The sequence below is a fragment of the Gallus gallus genome, chromosome 11, assembly GCF_016699485.2.
Source record: "Gallus gallus isolate bGalGal1 chromosome 11, bGalGal1.mat.broiler.GRCg7b, whole genome shotgun sequence".
NCBI lineage: Eukaryota > Metazoa > Chordata > Aves > Galliformes > Phasianidae > Gallus > Gallus gallus.
This window is the reverse complement of record NC_052542.1, coordinates 368,296-382,348: the sequence shown is the minus strand read 5'-3', so window position 1 is coordinate 382,348 and position 14,053 is coordinate 368,296. Positions and strand designations below refer to the sequence as shown.

General features: G+C 42.5%; 1 long non-coding RNA gene across 1 annotated transcript in view; it reads right to left on the bottom strand.

Annotated features, from left to right (window-relative positions):
• Window positions 1-14,053, bottom strand: part of LOC112533253 — an 18,431-nt gene extending 4,378 nt beyond the window's left edge. Inside the window, exons 1-4 of the long non-coding RNA XR_006931192.1 lie at window positions 7,664-14,053; window positions 7,227-7,388; window positions 6,567-6,633; window positions 5,619-5,703 (exon numbers count right to left, since the gene is read on the bottom strand). This is a non-coding gene — a long non-coding RNA (uncharacterized LOC112533253). The remainder of the gene's footprint in view (window positions 1-5,618; window positions 5,704-6,566; window positions 6,634-7,226; window positions 7,389-7,663) is intronic.

Below are 14,053 nucleotides of genomic sequence, written 5' to 3'. Positions count from 1 at the left end.
TTTACCTTGGCTTGATTTGAAGCATCCTTTTGCAGGCCAAGCACCACAAAGTTTTAAATATAACATGAATATAAAAGATGACAAATAAAATGGTTTGTATATAAGTACGTTCACAGACCAGTAGAGGACAAGGAACTAAGGGTAACTTGCAAAGCTATATGGGTCTATGGTGTGCATCGAGATAATTTTGGAACTGAGAACATGAGAAACAGTGCCATTAAGGGAACAAGGCTGACAAAGACAATTGCTGCTCATGCTCCTCAGCCCCTTCTCCAGGCATGAATGAGGGCTGTTGCTCTGTGGCAATGACAAATGTGTGTGCAAATTGCTGTTTTAAGTAGCATAATCCTAGCTGAGTAGACTAGATAATGGCAAACACATCAACCTCAAACATCAAGTGCAGACATGCTGCTGAATGAAATTTGGTTTTACCTGCAGTGAGTATAACCAACCTGATCCTCCTTTGCATACAAAGGCTGCGGCACTTCAATTATCTCCCAATAATTCACTGAAAGGCTTTGCAATCTGCTGCACCTGGGCTAAACAGAAAGATCTTATCGGGGAAGAAAACAGCAGAGGGACAGAAAGAGTGCTTGTGTCCCACAGAGCATGCCCTAAGGTACGGGGGTGCTGATGACACAAACTACCAAGTTGGCAAAAGGCTTTAACAGCCATCATTAGATAGGTGCTGTGATGTTGTGGCACAAACAACAAGGTGAAAGATGCAATTAGAAGGTTAAACACTCTGAAATTGCAAGGTAAAAAACAAGGAGTGATAGGGAAACCTTGCCATGATCAGACGACTGGTAGGCAGCACACAGGTTTTAAGCAGAGGCACAGAAGCAGTAAAATGCTCCAGAGAAGGAGAAAGATTCATTAAAATCAAAATGCAACAACAGGAAGGCTGTTATCCTTTGGTGGTCTGGGTAAGGTACTCTGCTGTGTGTCTCTAGCAGAGAAGAGGGAGAAACTGAGCTAGAGCTAAGGGGAGCTGCTGGTGGCTACCATTAGTGGTGGGGCCCTCAGCAGATTCCCAGCAGGTGCTTTTCAAATATAACAGTCTGAAGGGTATCAGCTGTTGTACAGATTGGGTACCACTGAAAAGCTTTAGGTGCAGAAGAGAGCAATGAATAAATCATGGGGGATAAAGCTCACTGAAGTCAAGAAGAATCTTGCAGTCCATTAATTTCAGCAGGAAGTTCAGGGATTGAATTGATTGTTGAGGTTGGGCCCTAGTCCATTTAGAACAATCCTAAAGACTGGAGGGCAATCAGCTGCCATGCAAGTCAGTGCTCAGAGGTGCACTGCAGATCCTTTGTTCCTCCTGAGCAGCCATTTTGTTCATAAATCGCAGCGTGGTGGCTGCAGACCCAGGAGAACGGTGCCAGCAGCTGGTGGCTGCTGCGTGGCATTGCAGGGGGAGAGGAATGGGTAGACAGGGAGGAGGGGAGGAAGATGGAATTTTTCTCTAGGGGATGGGATGGTTCTTCCTGCACTGGTATTTGAGGAAGCAACATGGCTGCTAAATACTGCTGGAATTTTCTCTCCAGCTGTAAGAAACGCTGTTTTTTCCTGCTCAGCCCAAATTAAAGTTCTGATTCACAAAAGAAATACTAAGCAGAGGCTCCATGAAATCCACTAGGCTTGATATTGGTATTTTGTTTGACGGCATTTCAGTAACACTACCATGAAGGACAATTAATAATATTAAACAGATTTAGAAGGGAACAGAACAGGTTTGCATTTCCGAACCTCCTTTGTTTTATGCTGCAAGATGAACTCTCCAACAAACATACATCAGACTCAGCAAAAAGATACTGCCAATTTTAAGATCTATTCTGTAAGTAACGCAGGCTCTATTTCCTGCAGAAATAAATAAGACAGACCTGAATGTTATCTCTAGCAATGATGTCAAGTGGAATATTCCTAAAGAAAATAAACTATATTTGCTCACATTTGTGGACATAGTTGATTCACGAATATTTAGCAAAATACACTGAAAGAAAAATAGAGAGCAATTAAGGTAAACTCAGCTTTGCTTGGAAGGTCCTGAAAAGTGACTCATTATTTTGTGTCTGCTACAGTGAGAAAACACAGCTGCAGCCTCTGCTGCACATGAGCCCATATAGACTGATGAGATGCTGGCACTGGCTAGCATGCAGCCATGTTCTTCTCCTTCTGCTGGGGACAGCTTTAACATGCTGTGTCAAAACTCCCTTGTGCAAGCAGGACAGGACAATGGCAGCAGGACCATGTCCTCAAGCCTTCTCCAGCTGTGACACGAAGGCACAGAAACAGCTGGGATATATCAACAGAGAAGAGCATCCAAAGCACATCCCATTGCATGAAAAAGGCCGCCCACTAAGGCGAACAGCTTGTGGAGAGAACTACTGCTTTATTACAGTGAGGGCTTTATGAAAACGATGTCATATTTTACTGGAAAGGAAAGCATACCTCTTAGTCTCCAGAATCTTTGAGCTAAACTTTCATTTACTGTTCTCAGCTGCCACTGATGCTAGCATGAAGGATTCTGTACATGTTCTGGAAGAGATTCTGGACAAGCCTGATGACGTCTACTGAGAGACACAGCATAGAACTATCTGCATTACTATTATTTGCATAATAGAATAAGCAAATAAACAAATAACCACACAAATAAAATAAATAACCATATAAAAAATAAACAAATGCACCATAGAATTATTTGCATGCCTCAAAGTTTTTCTTCTGCAGATCTCCCAAAGTACCCTAAAAAGTTACAGCTTTTCACAGAGGGTAGGAAAATTAGGCTCAGAGATGCAAAGGGCCACCTAGCAGGACATAAAGTGAGACAGGCAGCACTCTGATCCCAGTGCCTCCCCCATCCTTCCTTTACACTAAGTAGGCACTGCAGTCCTCATCTTTGGAGTAACTGTGTTTAAGAAGAGGGTAAGTACAAACATGACAAAGTGCCATTTCTGCAGTATGTAAGCATTAAGGTAGATGCAGAAGTGGTTAAGTAATAAGCTGCTGCAGGTCAGCCATAACCACTCTATATGTTAGAGGCTGAGAACTGCATGCCAGCAGTCTTATGACAACCAAATCCCTGGGTTTTAGCATTAAAAAAACAACAGAAACCAATATCTGTTGAATTAGTGCCAGCATGAGATAGAAGAGAAAGCTATTCAAAGAAAACAAGGGTAGACTTCAAAGTCCTTCATTGATTCCTTCACACTAAAGTCACCATGTCCCGAGGCATTACTCCACATCTCCGCCTATTCTGTGTTTAGATACCACAACCACCACAGTGTTTTCAAGTGCAATTAACTGGCATTGAAATTGCTTACGCTGCAGCCATAACGTGAAGGTCTAGGAGGCTGGCATGCATCCCAGCACATTACTCACTCTAATACGAGTTGTCAACATCTTAGTACAAGGACTTTTCTCGTTGTCTGGGTTTCAGAGCATCCACCGTGCACGCTGTACTGCCCACAGACTGTGCTCAGCCTTGCCTGGCAGGGCCAACAGCCCTGTGATGAGCTGCTGGGGTGGAATTTAACTGGTCCAGAACACTGCAGGAAATTAGAGAGTTCCATTCACGTCACCCCAGATCCTTCAAGAGCCCCTTTAAAGGTTAATCCATGATGATCAAATTCTAACTTCTTTTCAAATAAAAAATAGGAGAGGAAGTATAAAGGACTGTATGAAATCTCCATGCCCGAAATGTGCATTATTTGACAGCATATTTCACAACATGCCGTGTGTTAAGGCAGTGTTTGACATGCAATTGGAATGTCAGCATCCAAAGAAAGATATGACAAGCTTGGTGTGAATCTCATGGCTCAATACAACCATTGTTACTATTCAAAGCGAGTCTCAGAAGTTGACAGATTTAAGTGCAGTGCCATTTTCTTGCCACTTCAAGAAGCCTCTTAATGATATAGCTGTGTCTGCAGTGTGAATTTCTTGGGAAACTGTGGGGGCTAGGAGAAAGTAGTACAAGTCTGAGAGAAAAGAAATACCACGTAATTTTCCCATGCAATCTAGTGAAAAAAGAATCTGCTCTAACATTTGGATCCCATGGGAGCCGTTTCAGTGTGCACCTTGTCACGATTTCACTAGCTGTAGGTGTGAAAGAGATGGCAGTCACCATGTTTTTGAAACTCACTTAGATATATCAGATGTAAGCAAAACCTTATGCAGAGCCTTGTACTTTATGAGGACCATTCCTGGCCTACAAGCCATGCACATCCACCTGCGGCTGCACAGAGCTGTGACCATCACTGAAACTCTGCCATAAGCTAAAATCCTGTAAAAGAACAAAGGCTTTAAGCTTCTATTCACAACTACAAACGTGGTAGTAAACAGATGACAACGCAGATGATGCCAAGTACAGGATGGCAATGTGGATGGAGCAGCCCTGAACAACAAGGAGACAAAAAACAGTGTGTCTACACTGTATTGATGCAAGATGCCTGCTGGCTTCTTCAAGAGAAAAAGAACGTTCTTGATGTTAAAGGGTGGGGCTGTGAAGTTTGTTCTGTATCTCTGCATATCCTAGGTGTTCATGTGCTCATCAGATTAATAACCTTGATCTAAGGACAAAGCTGGAAAAGCCTCGAAAACTCCAATTGCATGGCATAGGAGATCAGGTTCTCTGCATTTGTACATCAGACTGACTGACTGCAGCCTTGTCATACCTACCACAAAATGTTTTGCAGTGAGAAAGGGTACAGTGCTTCAAAGTCTCATGCTAAAAAGCTGACATGCTCCTTTTTTTTAGTGGGATTCGGAAAACCTTGACTCTCACAATAAGAAGGGAACTGGCAACTCGGCAAAGACAGATTCTAACCCAGATGCAACCTTTTATCAGTGTCTTCATCTCTGCAGCTGTAGATCAAAGAGCTGTACTCCTTGCAGACACCACTGCTAGTCCTCTAAAAAGCAGCTTGGCTTGCTCGTTGACCTGCAGGTCTGTGAGACATGCATTACACATTCAACTCATGATGAAGATTTTTTATTAAATGGGCACCTACATTAGTGCCCATTTAATTAAAGTTAGATCGTTTAGTAATCCAATCAAATGCCATGGCTTTCAGAACACAAAAAGCTGCACTTCTTGGGGAGCCCAGCTGAAGGGATTTTTCAAAAATGCAAATTAATTTTGTCAGTGACCAAAATGGAATGATACAACAACGTGTTTGAAAATGTTTCCAGGTTCATGTGCCCTGAAATACTCACTGGCCACCAACATTTGTGATTTTACAAAAATGTTTTCCACCTGACATTTTTTTTCAGTGCTTTCATTGCCGAGTGACAGAGTCATATATGTAAAAAAGGCCAGACAGGAGGAAATGGCAGCACTTCTTATGTCTGAAGGGCTGTCAAATATACAACAACAAGCTTGAAAATGGTACTCTTAGATCACTTGTAAAACAGTATTTTCCAGCAAAATCGATTTTGAAGGAATAAGGCTACATCTAAAGAGCTTATGATAGCAATAGCTGTTCCTTTGGTTGATGCAGAAGCCATGCACTTGCTAGCCTACCTCAGCAACGCCATTCATTGCAGCATTTGTTACAGGAAACCTACTTAGCTGACAGAGAGGTGGTAAGTGCTGCAAAAGGACAAACAGTTACCATGCTTTCAGGTTCAGTGGGTAGGTGCTCTGTTCTGACTGTCCTCCTTCACTCTCTCTGGAAAGATGGCTGGAATGTTCTGCTGCTGACAAGAAAAGAAACAACATAAAAAGGATCATATGGTTTCAGGACAACCTGAGGCAACAGGTCTGTTCTGTGTGGCTGAGGCCACACCAGGCAACTTCATATGATGGCAAAGTGATGGCATCAGCATGAGTTTAGTATCCCCTTCCAATTTTGCTTTGATCCCTGGTCACTGTCTTCTGGATCAGTCTAGAGAGCCTGGATCTGACAATGACACTGCTAGGCTGGTATAAAATGAGATCCTGCCATGAAAACTTCTAATCCCCTTTGGAATTATGGGTCCCCCAAAGTACTAATAGCATAACCAGAGAGTGGGACTTTGTTGCAACATCATGTGCTGCATTAAGAAAGAGAGGTTACAAACCAGAATAAATAAGACTGACTAAATAGCAGCATGCAGTATGGTATTCAAATAAAGCTCAGCACCATCTTAACACTGCTTTAAACATTGACAAAGGTGGAGAGGAATTGAAATCATTATTCTCCATTAATACTGTGACTTCAGGGCAAAAAAAGGTATCTTTTCATACTGAATTTGTTATCCGTCTTGATTTAGACACATTGTGCATACCCAGCTTTAATTACATGAGTTCACATCTATTTTCCGCAGAATCTCTGCTTCATTCAGACCATAGGGCAGAGATGCAGAGGAACTCACCAAACTGAATGACTCCTAGTTCCAAGTCAGGAGCATAGACTGAATCAAAATGCATTTTTCAAAAATAGCTCTGTGAGAAAGAATGGCAGAAACAAACAATGCTCAAGAGAAAACTGAGCTTGCATACTGAGCAGGCTATTACTAAGCTGATAAGAAAAGTAAACAGAGAGGTTTGGAGGAGAGAAGGGGAGGAATTTAGGCATTACCTTGCTCTGTCACTGTGAGGTATGTCTGTAGGCACCAGGACCACAATCCTCCTTCCCTTAGAGTGCACTGTAAAAGTGATAAGATAAAACAGATGCTACAGTTGGGATTGCAAACAGTATTTCCAATAACCAAAATGAAAATAGAAGCAGTTCCAGAGTTTACAATGCCTTCCTCCCCCCACCAGATGTCATTTGTTGCGTGAATTCCTGTTATCAAGTGGGATTGGATTCAGCAATTTCCAAGAAATTCTTCAAGGTCACAATTAGACATGTAGCAAGTGTTTCATGGATGTTTCTTGTTCTAGGGAATAGTGCCACATTGCTAAAACTTGTTGTGGTTTAGATGGGAATTCTATGAAAATTGTTGGAGTTTCTTGTATTTGGAGTTCCCCAGATGGCAATTTACTGCTGTTTTTATCAACCATAAAATCTCCCTTTGATGCAGTGAGCAGGGTCTGGCCCTGCATAGCAATTCAAGCCTTGAAATATACAAGTTAATGAGTCCTTCCAGTCTTGATGAGGCAAGAGATATGTACACGGCCCAAAGGCTGTCTCTGCCGATAAGAAAACTGAAAAAAAAACAGAGGGCTGATTTTCTCCAAGTCACAAACTGCATCCGTAGCAGAACTCAGAGCAGTTCTGAGCTCAGCCCACACTTACATACATCATCCTTTCAATTCTTGCTGCCATGCATGCCCGCAGGAGGATGCTGGGGCTAATGACCTTGTCTTCCAGCAACTCTGTTGACCTGGGGCTCCCCTTCCTGTGGTTTCAATTCGTGTGGCAGCAGAGCGGTGAGACACATCAACATGGGCAGCAGGTCTTCAACAAAGAGAAAGGAGGGGAAAAAAACAAAAAGGTGAAGCAGGAGGCTTTAGCTTTCCAGGGCAGTTAGTGCAAGAAACCACTCTGCATTTGCATATCAGACAACAGAAACCTTTGCTTATAGAGCCTGTCAGATACAACCAAAACAGACATCTACAAATTAGTCTCTTGTCAAAAATGAGATGCAGTGACACTCAGCTGTGCAGATATCTCTTGAATTGATACATGCTTGCAACTAATCTGAGCCCAGCTGCACGTCAACACAAACATACGCTGTCTGCCACGAAAGGTGCTCCTAGAAGCGAAAGGATAGAAGCAGAGTCAGCCTCCCCTTAGCCTGAATTCTTTCACCAGTGAGAGGCAGGGATCTTAACAAGAAACACACTCTGCACCAGATAGGAGAATCAGCCCATAAATGGGAGAAGTCAGCTGGGGCATCATTAAGGCCATTGATAAGCAATCACCTTGCAACCTAGGAGCCCACAGGTGCCAGAAATGCTATCATCTGCCATGGTATTTAAACAGGAACTGTGTCAGTTGTTGGTTTTTTTTTTTTAAGTGTTTTTTTCTTTTCTTTTTTTTAATGGTAGTTAGTATAGATAGTTAAAAGTATAGGATAGAGGAGAAAAAAGCCCACAAACAACAACTCTCAAGTAAGCTTCTCCATTCTCAGATATCACTGCACAGTTTGGATGGTGTTATTACATCCATCTTTACCTGCACACAGGAAGTCCTGTATGGCAGCCTATCTAAAACAGGGTCAGTTCAATCAAGTGATTCCATTCACTATAATTTATTTCACTTTCCTGAATGTCAGCTGTGTCTGTTGGTCTCTCTCCTTCTCTTATGTCAGTGCATACACACAAAAGAACTGCAGTATGGTCCACTTAGTCTGTTCTTACCTAGCCTGCCCTAAACACCAAAACCTGGAGGGCCACTAATAGCACAGCTGATAGGAGGAATATCATTGGCTGTTAGTTTCTGAAGTCCCAGTGATTTATGAGTTGTTTCGGCAGATGGAGCTGTTGCAGTATACACCATGAGCTGCCAACTAGGCCAACTCAGAGTGTTCAAAGGAAGCAAGCATCTGCCTGAGGATATTTTCAACTGAATCCTCAGCTGTATCCAGGCAAACGTATGTCATGCAGGCAACTACACGAACTTTTAGCAAATTGACTGGCTTGCTCTGAATCTCCTAGGGATGATTTTTAGGTCGGTGGGATCAGTAGTATTTATACATTAGTATCACAACCTAAGCTTTTAGTTTTAATGTGCAGTTGAAATCTGGCAAGCCCCCAAGCCATGCCTGCTCCATTATTAGCATATCTCCATGAAGACCAGCCTTTGCCATGACAGTCAGCTTCCTCTGGCTGTCACTGGTGCAGAAATCCATGTTTTTTAAAGGTCAGATGTCACTACTGTGGGAATGGCGTATAGCTGCATTGTGGAATTGTTATGTTGCAGGATATACTCTTGGCTAATAGAGTGAGGATTTCAGAATATTCACATATATGTACGTTGAGGAAGGGAATTAAAATAAGAATACAACAATTCAACTTTCAAGAAATGTTCATTTATGAGTACGACTCTGTATGGGTTCTAGGAAGATAAATATGGTCATAAAGTTAGGCGTAAACCAGCAAGCAATTCATGGTACAATTAGAATTGGAGATAAATGGATTAATAATCTCCTACCCAAGCATCTAATTAAGAAGAGTCTGCATTCATCAAAGACTTTTGTTGACATTATACATTACTGAAGGGGAATCAGGATTTATTTTCTCCTTAGTATGCAAATTCATTACCATTTTCCCTGATGGGAGCTACACGCATATGCAAGAGCCAGGGAATATTACATCTAGTACAGGAGATTAGAATGCCTTCAAGAATTGACCCCTTATGCTCTGTATGCTGCATAATCTACACAAGAATAGTTTAGCAAGTCTGCCCTGTGTACTTTAAAATGCTTTCTCGTTTTCAGTATTAAAGATAGCCTGTTCTGATTCTGCAGCTCTTGGTCTATAGTTCCGTTTACATCAGTTCCAGGACATCATGCCATTGCACTGCTGGGCTGATGGTAAGGCAGTGCAACACTTACAATCCAAACCAATCTCTCACCTGGAGTTACAGCTTTCATTCTACAAACCTTCACAGCAGGTGATGCTATCAGTGGAGTCAAGCTCAGCCACTGCAGATCAAGCCTGTGCTGTCAGAGCCATGAACCTGCAGAGGGCACCGACAGTGTTAGCACCTTATCCAAGGGTAACTCAGCCTTATGACTAACGTGCTATACATCCATGTGAATCTGCAGTTTTGAGCTGTTAATGTAGAGTTGGCTCTGTAGTCCAGGAGTGACTCTTCAGCCTTTTTTTTTTTTTTTTTTTTTTTTTTTGCTGAATTTGGAAAATTCAGACCCATCTACTGAATTAGGGAAGGGAATCAATGCCATCTCTCTCACATCTCAGGGAAATGGGTTTCCACTATACATCAACTCTAAAACTTAAATTGACAATTTAAATACAATGTTTTTAAGTGTGTCATTCCTAATTAGCTTTGCAGAAACAGCTATTTTGGTCTGGGCAGTCAGAGTAAACTGTGATCATGTCATTATTTCCTCTACTAATTGTTAGTAAGGAAATTGAATGCAGGGGAAAATTTAAAAGTGGAGGGACACTTTAGGTCATTTGTTAGATCTTTATCATCAGGGTTTGACTCATACATCACTAGCATTTCAGATATGCTAACCATCTCCACTTTAGCATCCCTTGTTGAAAAGGGACAAGGAATTGCATAAAGAAGCAAGAATCACAGAATGAGTTGGGTTGGAAGGGGCCTTAAAGCTCACCAAGTTCCAACCCTGCCATAGGCAGAAATACCTCCCACTAGATCACTCTGCTCCAACGTGGCCTATAGCACTTCAAGGGATGGGGCACCCACAACTGCTCTGGGCAGCTATGCCAGGGCCTCACTGCCCTCAAAATAAAGAACTTCCAAGAATCCCCAAGAAGTGTGTGCGCTGAAAAATGAAGCAGAGAAACACCCTGGTACTGCACACGAGTCTCAAAAAGAACATGGGTAAAGCTAAAATGCATGTAACACATTACTTAAAGCACTCATATAAGGCATTTGGAGACTCCAGGATGGAAGCCATCAGTCAAAAGATAAGAAAAGCATTTGCAGAGGAGCATTAATCAGAAAAGATATCGTTCTTTTTAAGGACTGTTAACTGTAATATTGTAATACCGTAATACTACAATACACTGTCAACAACAAAAATTACCAGATAGAACTGCACATTCCTTAGCGGATTTACATTTATGCCATAGAGGTTTCAGGGCCAAAGGCCCTGCAACTCCACTGTGAGGAGAAGATAGATTTTTAAACCCCATATTATGAAAAGAAGGTCTAAAACCGTCACTCATCTCAATGAGATTACTCCGGGTTTGCCAAACTTTCCCCACTGAAAGTGCTCTCCTGTTACGTTTCTAGCTCTGCTGGCAAATACAGGATTATAAGAAAATGAGAAAATCAATAGATATGCAGGCTCTCCTAGAGGAGATTAAAACTCTGCCAAAAATACACATCTGGGTTTGTGTGATAAAACCCGGTACAGAGTACAGCCCACAAAAATGTGTCCACTTTTAGAATATCGCACAGGATTTTGTTGCCTTGATTACAACATCCTTGGATATTTAGCTGATGAAGCTTGCACACTGTTGACTTACTGGCAATGAGCTGTATCATTGGCCACCTACAGGGGTGTTTCATGAAAACTAGGATAGACTTCATGGCATCAAAGAGTAGTTCATGCTTAAGAGAAAAGCTGTCAGATTTGAGGATACACCATGACAGGATATTCTTAGACAGCACAAGCTGCTTGTCTTGGCTCTTGTCATTCCTTCACACCTTGAGTCACTGGACTTCTTCCAAATGTTCAGAATGAAGAGCATCATCCCCTTAATCCTCAGATTCCAAGGGTTAACACTGCAAACTCTGCCCAAACACTTGACAGGCTCCCACACCTCCCACCCTTGTAAGCTGTGGACCCACAGGCATCCTCTCAGCGCTTAGGAATGCTGCTGTCGGCTCACCTGCTGGTTTCCCCTCACTCACAGCAGCTAACTCTCTGCCTCTCAAATGACAGGCAGTGAAAAAAAAAAAAGGATATGATTCATGTTTGGGTAACTTACTGCTTAGCTTACACACAGAATGAGTTGACACAAATGTACTCTCCCTGTAATTCAGGATTCGAGCTCTTATTCCTGATCTCAAGACATAGGTCATGTTGCTATCTTTTTTCCCCAGTAACTCACTTAAGCAAACTTTCCAGATCAATAAAAATTCTACCACCTTCATCTGGTATAGAATGTGAGGCTCACAGAGCAACTCCCTCCCCTTCCTCCTGTCTTCCTTTCAAACAGGTCATCATTTTCCAGCTTTCATATAATTTCTGCAAAACAATTGTTTTTTTTTTTTTTCTGTGCACAAAGATCAATTCATCAGATCATATTATTATTTTTTCTCTGGGCATTGAGTATCTTTTTGTTGAATGGCATTGGAGTGCATGCAACTTAACTGGACGAACATCGTTCCCATTGTTTCCCTATGGCATCTACTGGGAACTTTGAGACATAACAAAAAGGAAACTGCTGACGTTTAATGTTTCAGACTGTGGGAAAGGCTCACTGCTTTGTTCAGTTTATTGAATATATTTCAGGTAGGAAAGGGTCTCCCTCTGAAGAACAAACACAGCATTTCTCTTTCATCCCCACCACGTGAGTGTTCTACTTACATCATCACAGCCATCCAAGACATCAAAAGTGTCGGAGATCCCATCCCTTTGGAAACGACTGCACATCTACAGTCTTGTGCTGTAATTAGCAACTTTCTTCATTTCTTACCCGCTGAAGGCAGGTACCACGTTCCTACCCAAAACCAATAGTAAACTCCAAATGCAAGGGGACTCCAAATGCAAGATCCCATCTACATTATAAAAAGTTTGAGCAACATGGCATTGCCTAAAGCAATGAATGCTCACAAAATGCCTGCTACTTGTCTAATTGTGGCTTTTCACCTATCAGCAAAACCATACAACAGGTAAGAATTCCTTGCAAATTGCTGAATCCACTTCCACATGGTAACAGGAATTCATGCAGTGAGTGACACTGGGGAAGAAAACACTGGAAGTTCTAGAACTGCTTCTATGCTCCCTTTGATTGCTAAAAATGCTGTCTGCAATACCAATCATAGCATGCAGTTTATCTTCTCTCCTGAATGTTCCTTTTCAGAATGTACTTAAGAGATTTTGAAATTAATTTTACAAGCTGGCCAGAGACCCTGCTGACATCGCTGCCTTCCTCCTGAGAGACGCTGGTTAGAAGCTGGAATCCAGAAGTGCTATTTTTGCTTTCCCATAGAATGCATGCTTGGTTACTCTAAATCCCTTCCTCCTGCAGCTGTTCTCCTACCTGCAATATGTGGCACAATCCTCCTCTAGGTTAGGAATGATACTCTGAGATGTAAATACGAGTGTGCTATAATGCTAATACTGCTGCTAAACCTCTCACATTTGAACTGAACGGGAAACTGGCTTTGTCCTTTGCTTATTTAGTGACTTGTGCTGCTGCTGCTCTTCTTCCTTAAAAATTAAAGTTGTCCTCGATTGCAGAATCTGCTCCTGAGAGTGATATTTATGCATGTGACATAGCACTTCAGTCTTTTATGGGTAATCCTGCTGAAGCCAATTGGCTTACTTCAGTTATTTGCCTGCATTTGCACAACAAAGGGATTGCAAAAGCTTGTATCACAAATCCAGTATGACATTACTTACAAACAAGAATTGTCTGCCACAGGCAAGCCAGCCCATTAGGAAATGCAAATCTGTTCCTGAGAGTGGAAGTGCCAGGAGGGAAAGGAGTGCCCCAGGCAGCGTCAGGAAAGGATGCAGGGCAACAGCCCCGGCTGCGGTGTCCTGTCAGATAGGAGGAACCCAGCCTTCCCCCAGTGCTCCCATCCACATCCCTGCAGTTTTCTCAGGTGTCTTATTTTGTGTATTTAATGCTATTTACGTTAGCCAAGGGGCAGCATCAACTGGCTGAGATGCGAAACAGGCCGAGCTGTGCAGCGCAATGAGCGTGAGAGGTCTCTGCAAAGCGCACTGAGGTTGCCCTCTCAGTGCCTCATGCCCTCAGGTCTCTGTGCCTCCCTTGGCCATCACACACCACAACCTGAGGCATTTGGGGATGTGGAGAAGGGGATTTTCTTCTTTATGTACACTTCTGCACCCTACAAGAAGAGCATATTCCACTTACATCGCTCCTTGCTCACGGCGCAAGCTTTTGTATTTCAGTGTGGGGATCTGCCCTCTAAACTTGATGAAAAAGGGAATATTTTTACTAAACTGTCATTTCGAAGGTACTTTTGGAAATTGCTTTGTAACTCATTTGGAAAATCTATTTGTCACAGCATGTTCCTGCAGCACATGCTGCTGGGACGTGACAGGAATAGGTCGCACTGACGTCCTGGCCTGCACCCTTGTGTTTTATTTCTCTCAGTGAAAAATGCAACCGTGCAGGATTTTAATAAACCAGCACCAATCTGACCGTCTTTGAGCGGGCGTCACTCTGCCGGAGCCGCAGAGCGCCCGCAGCACCGCCCGCCCC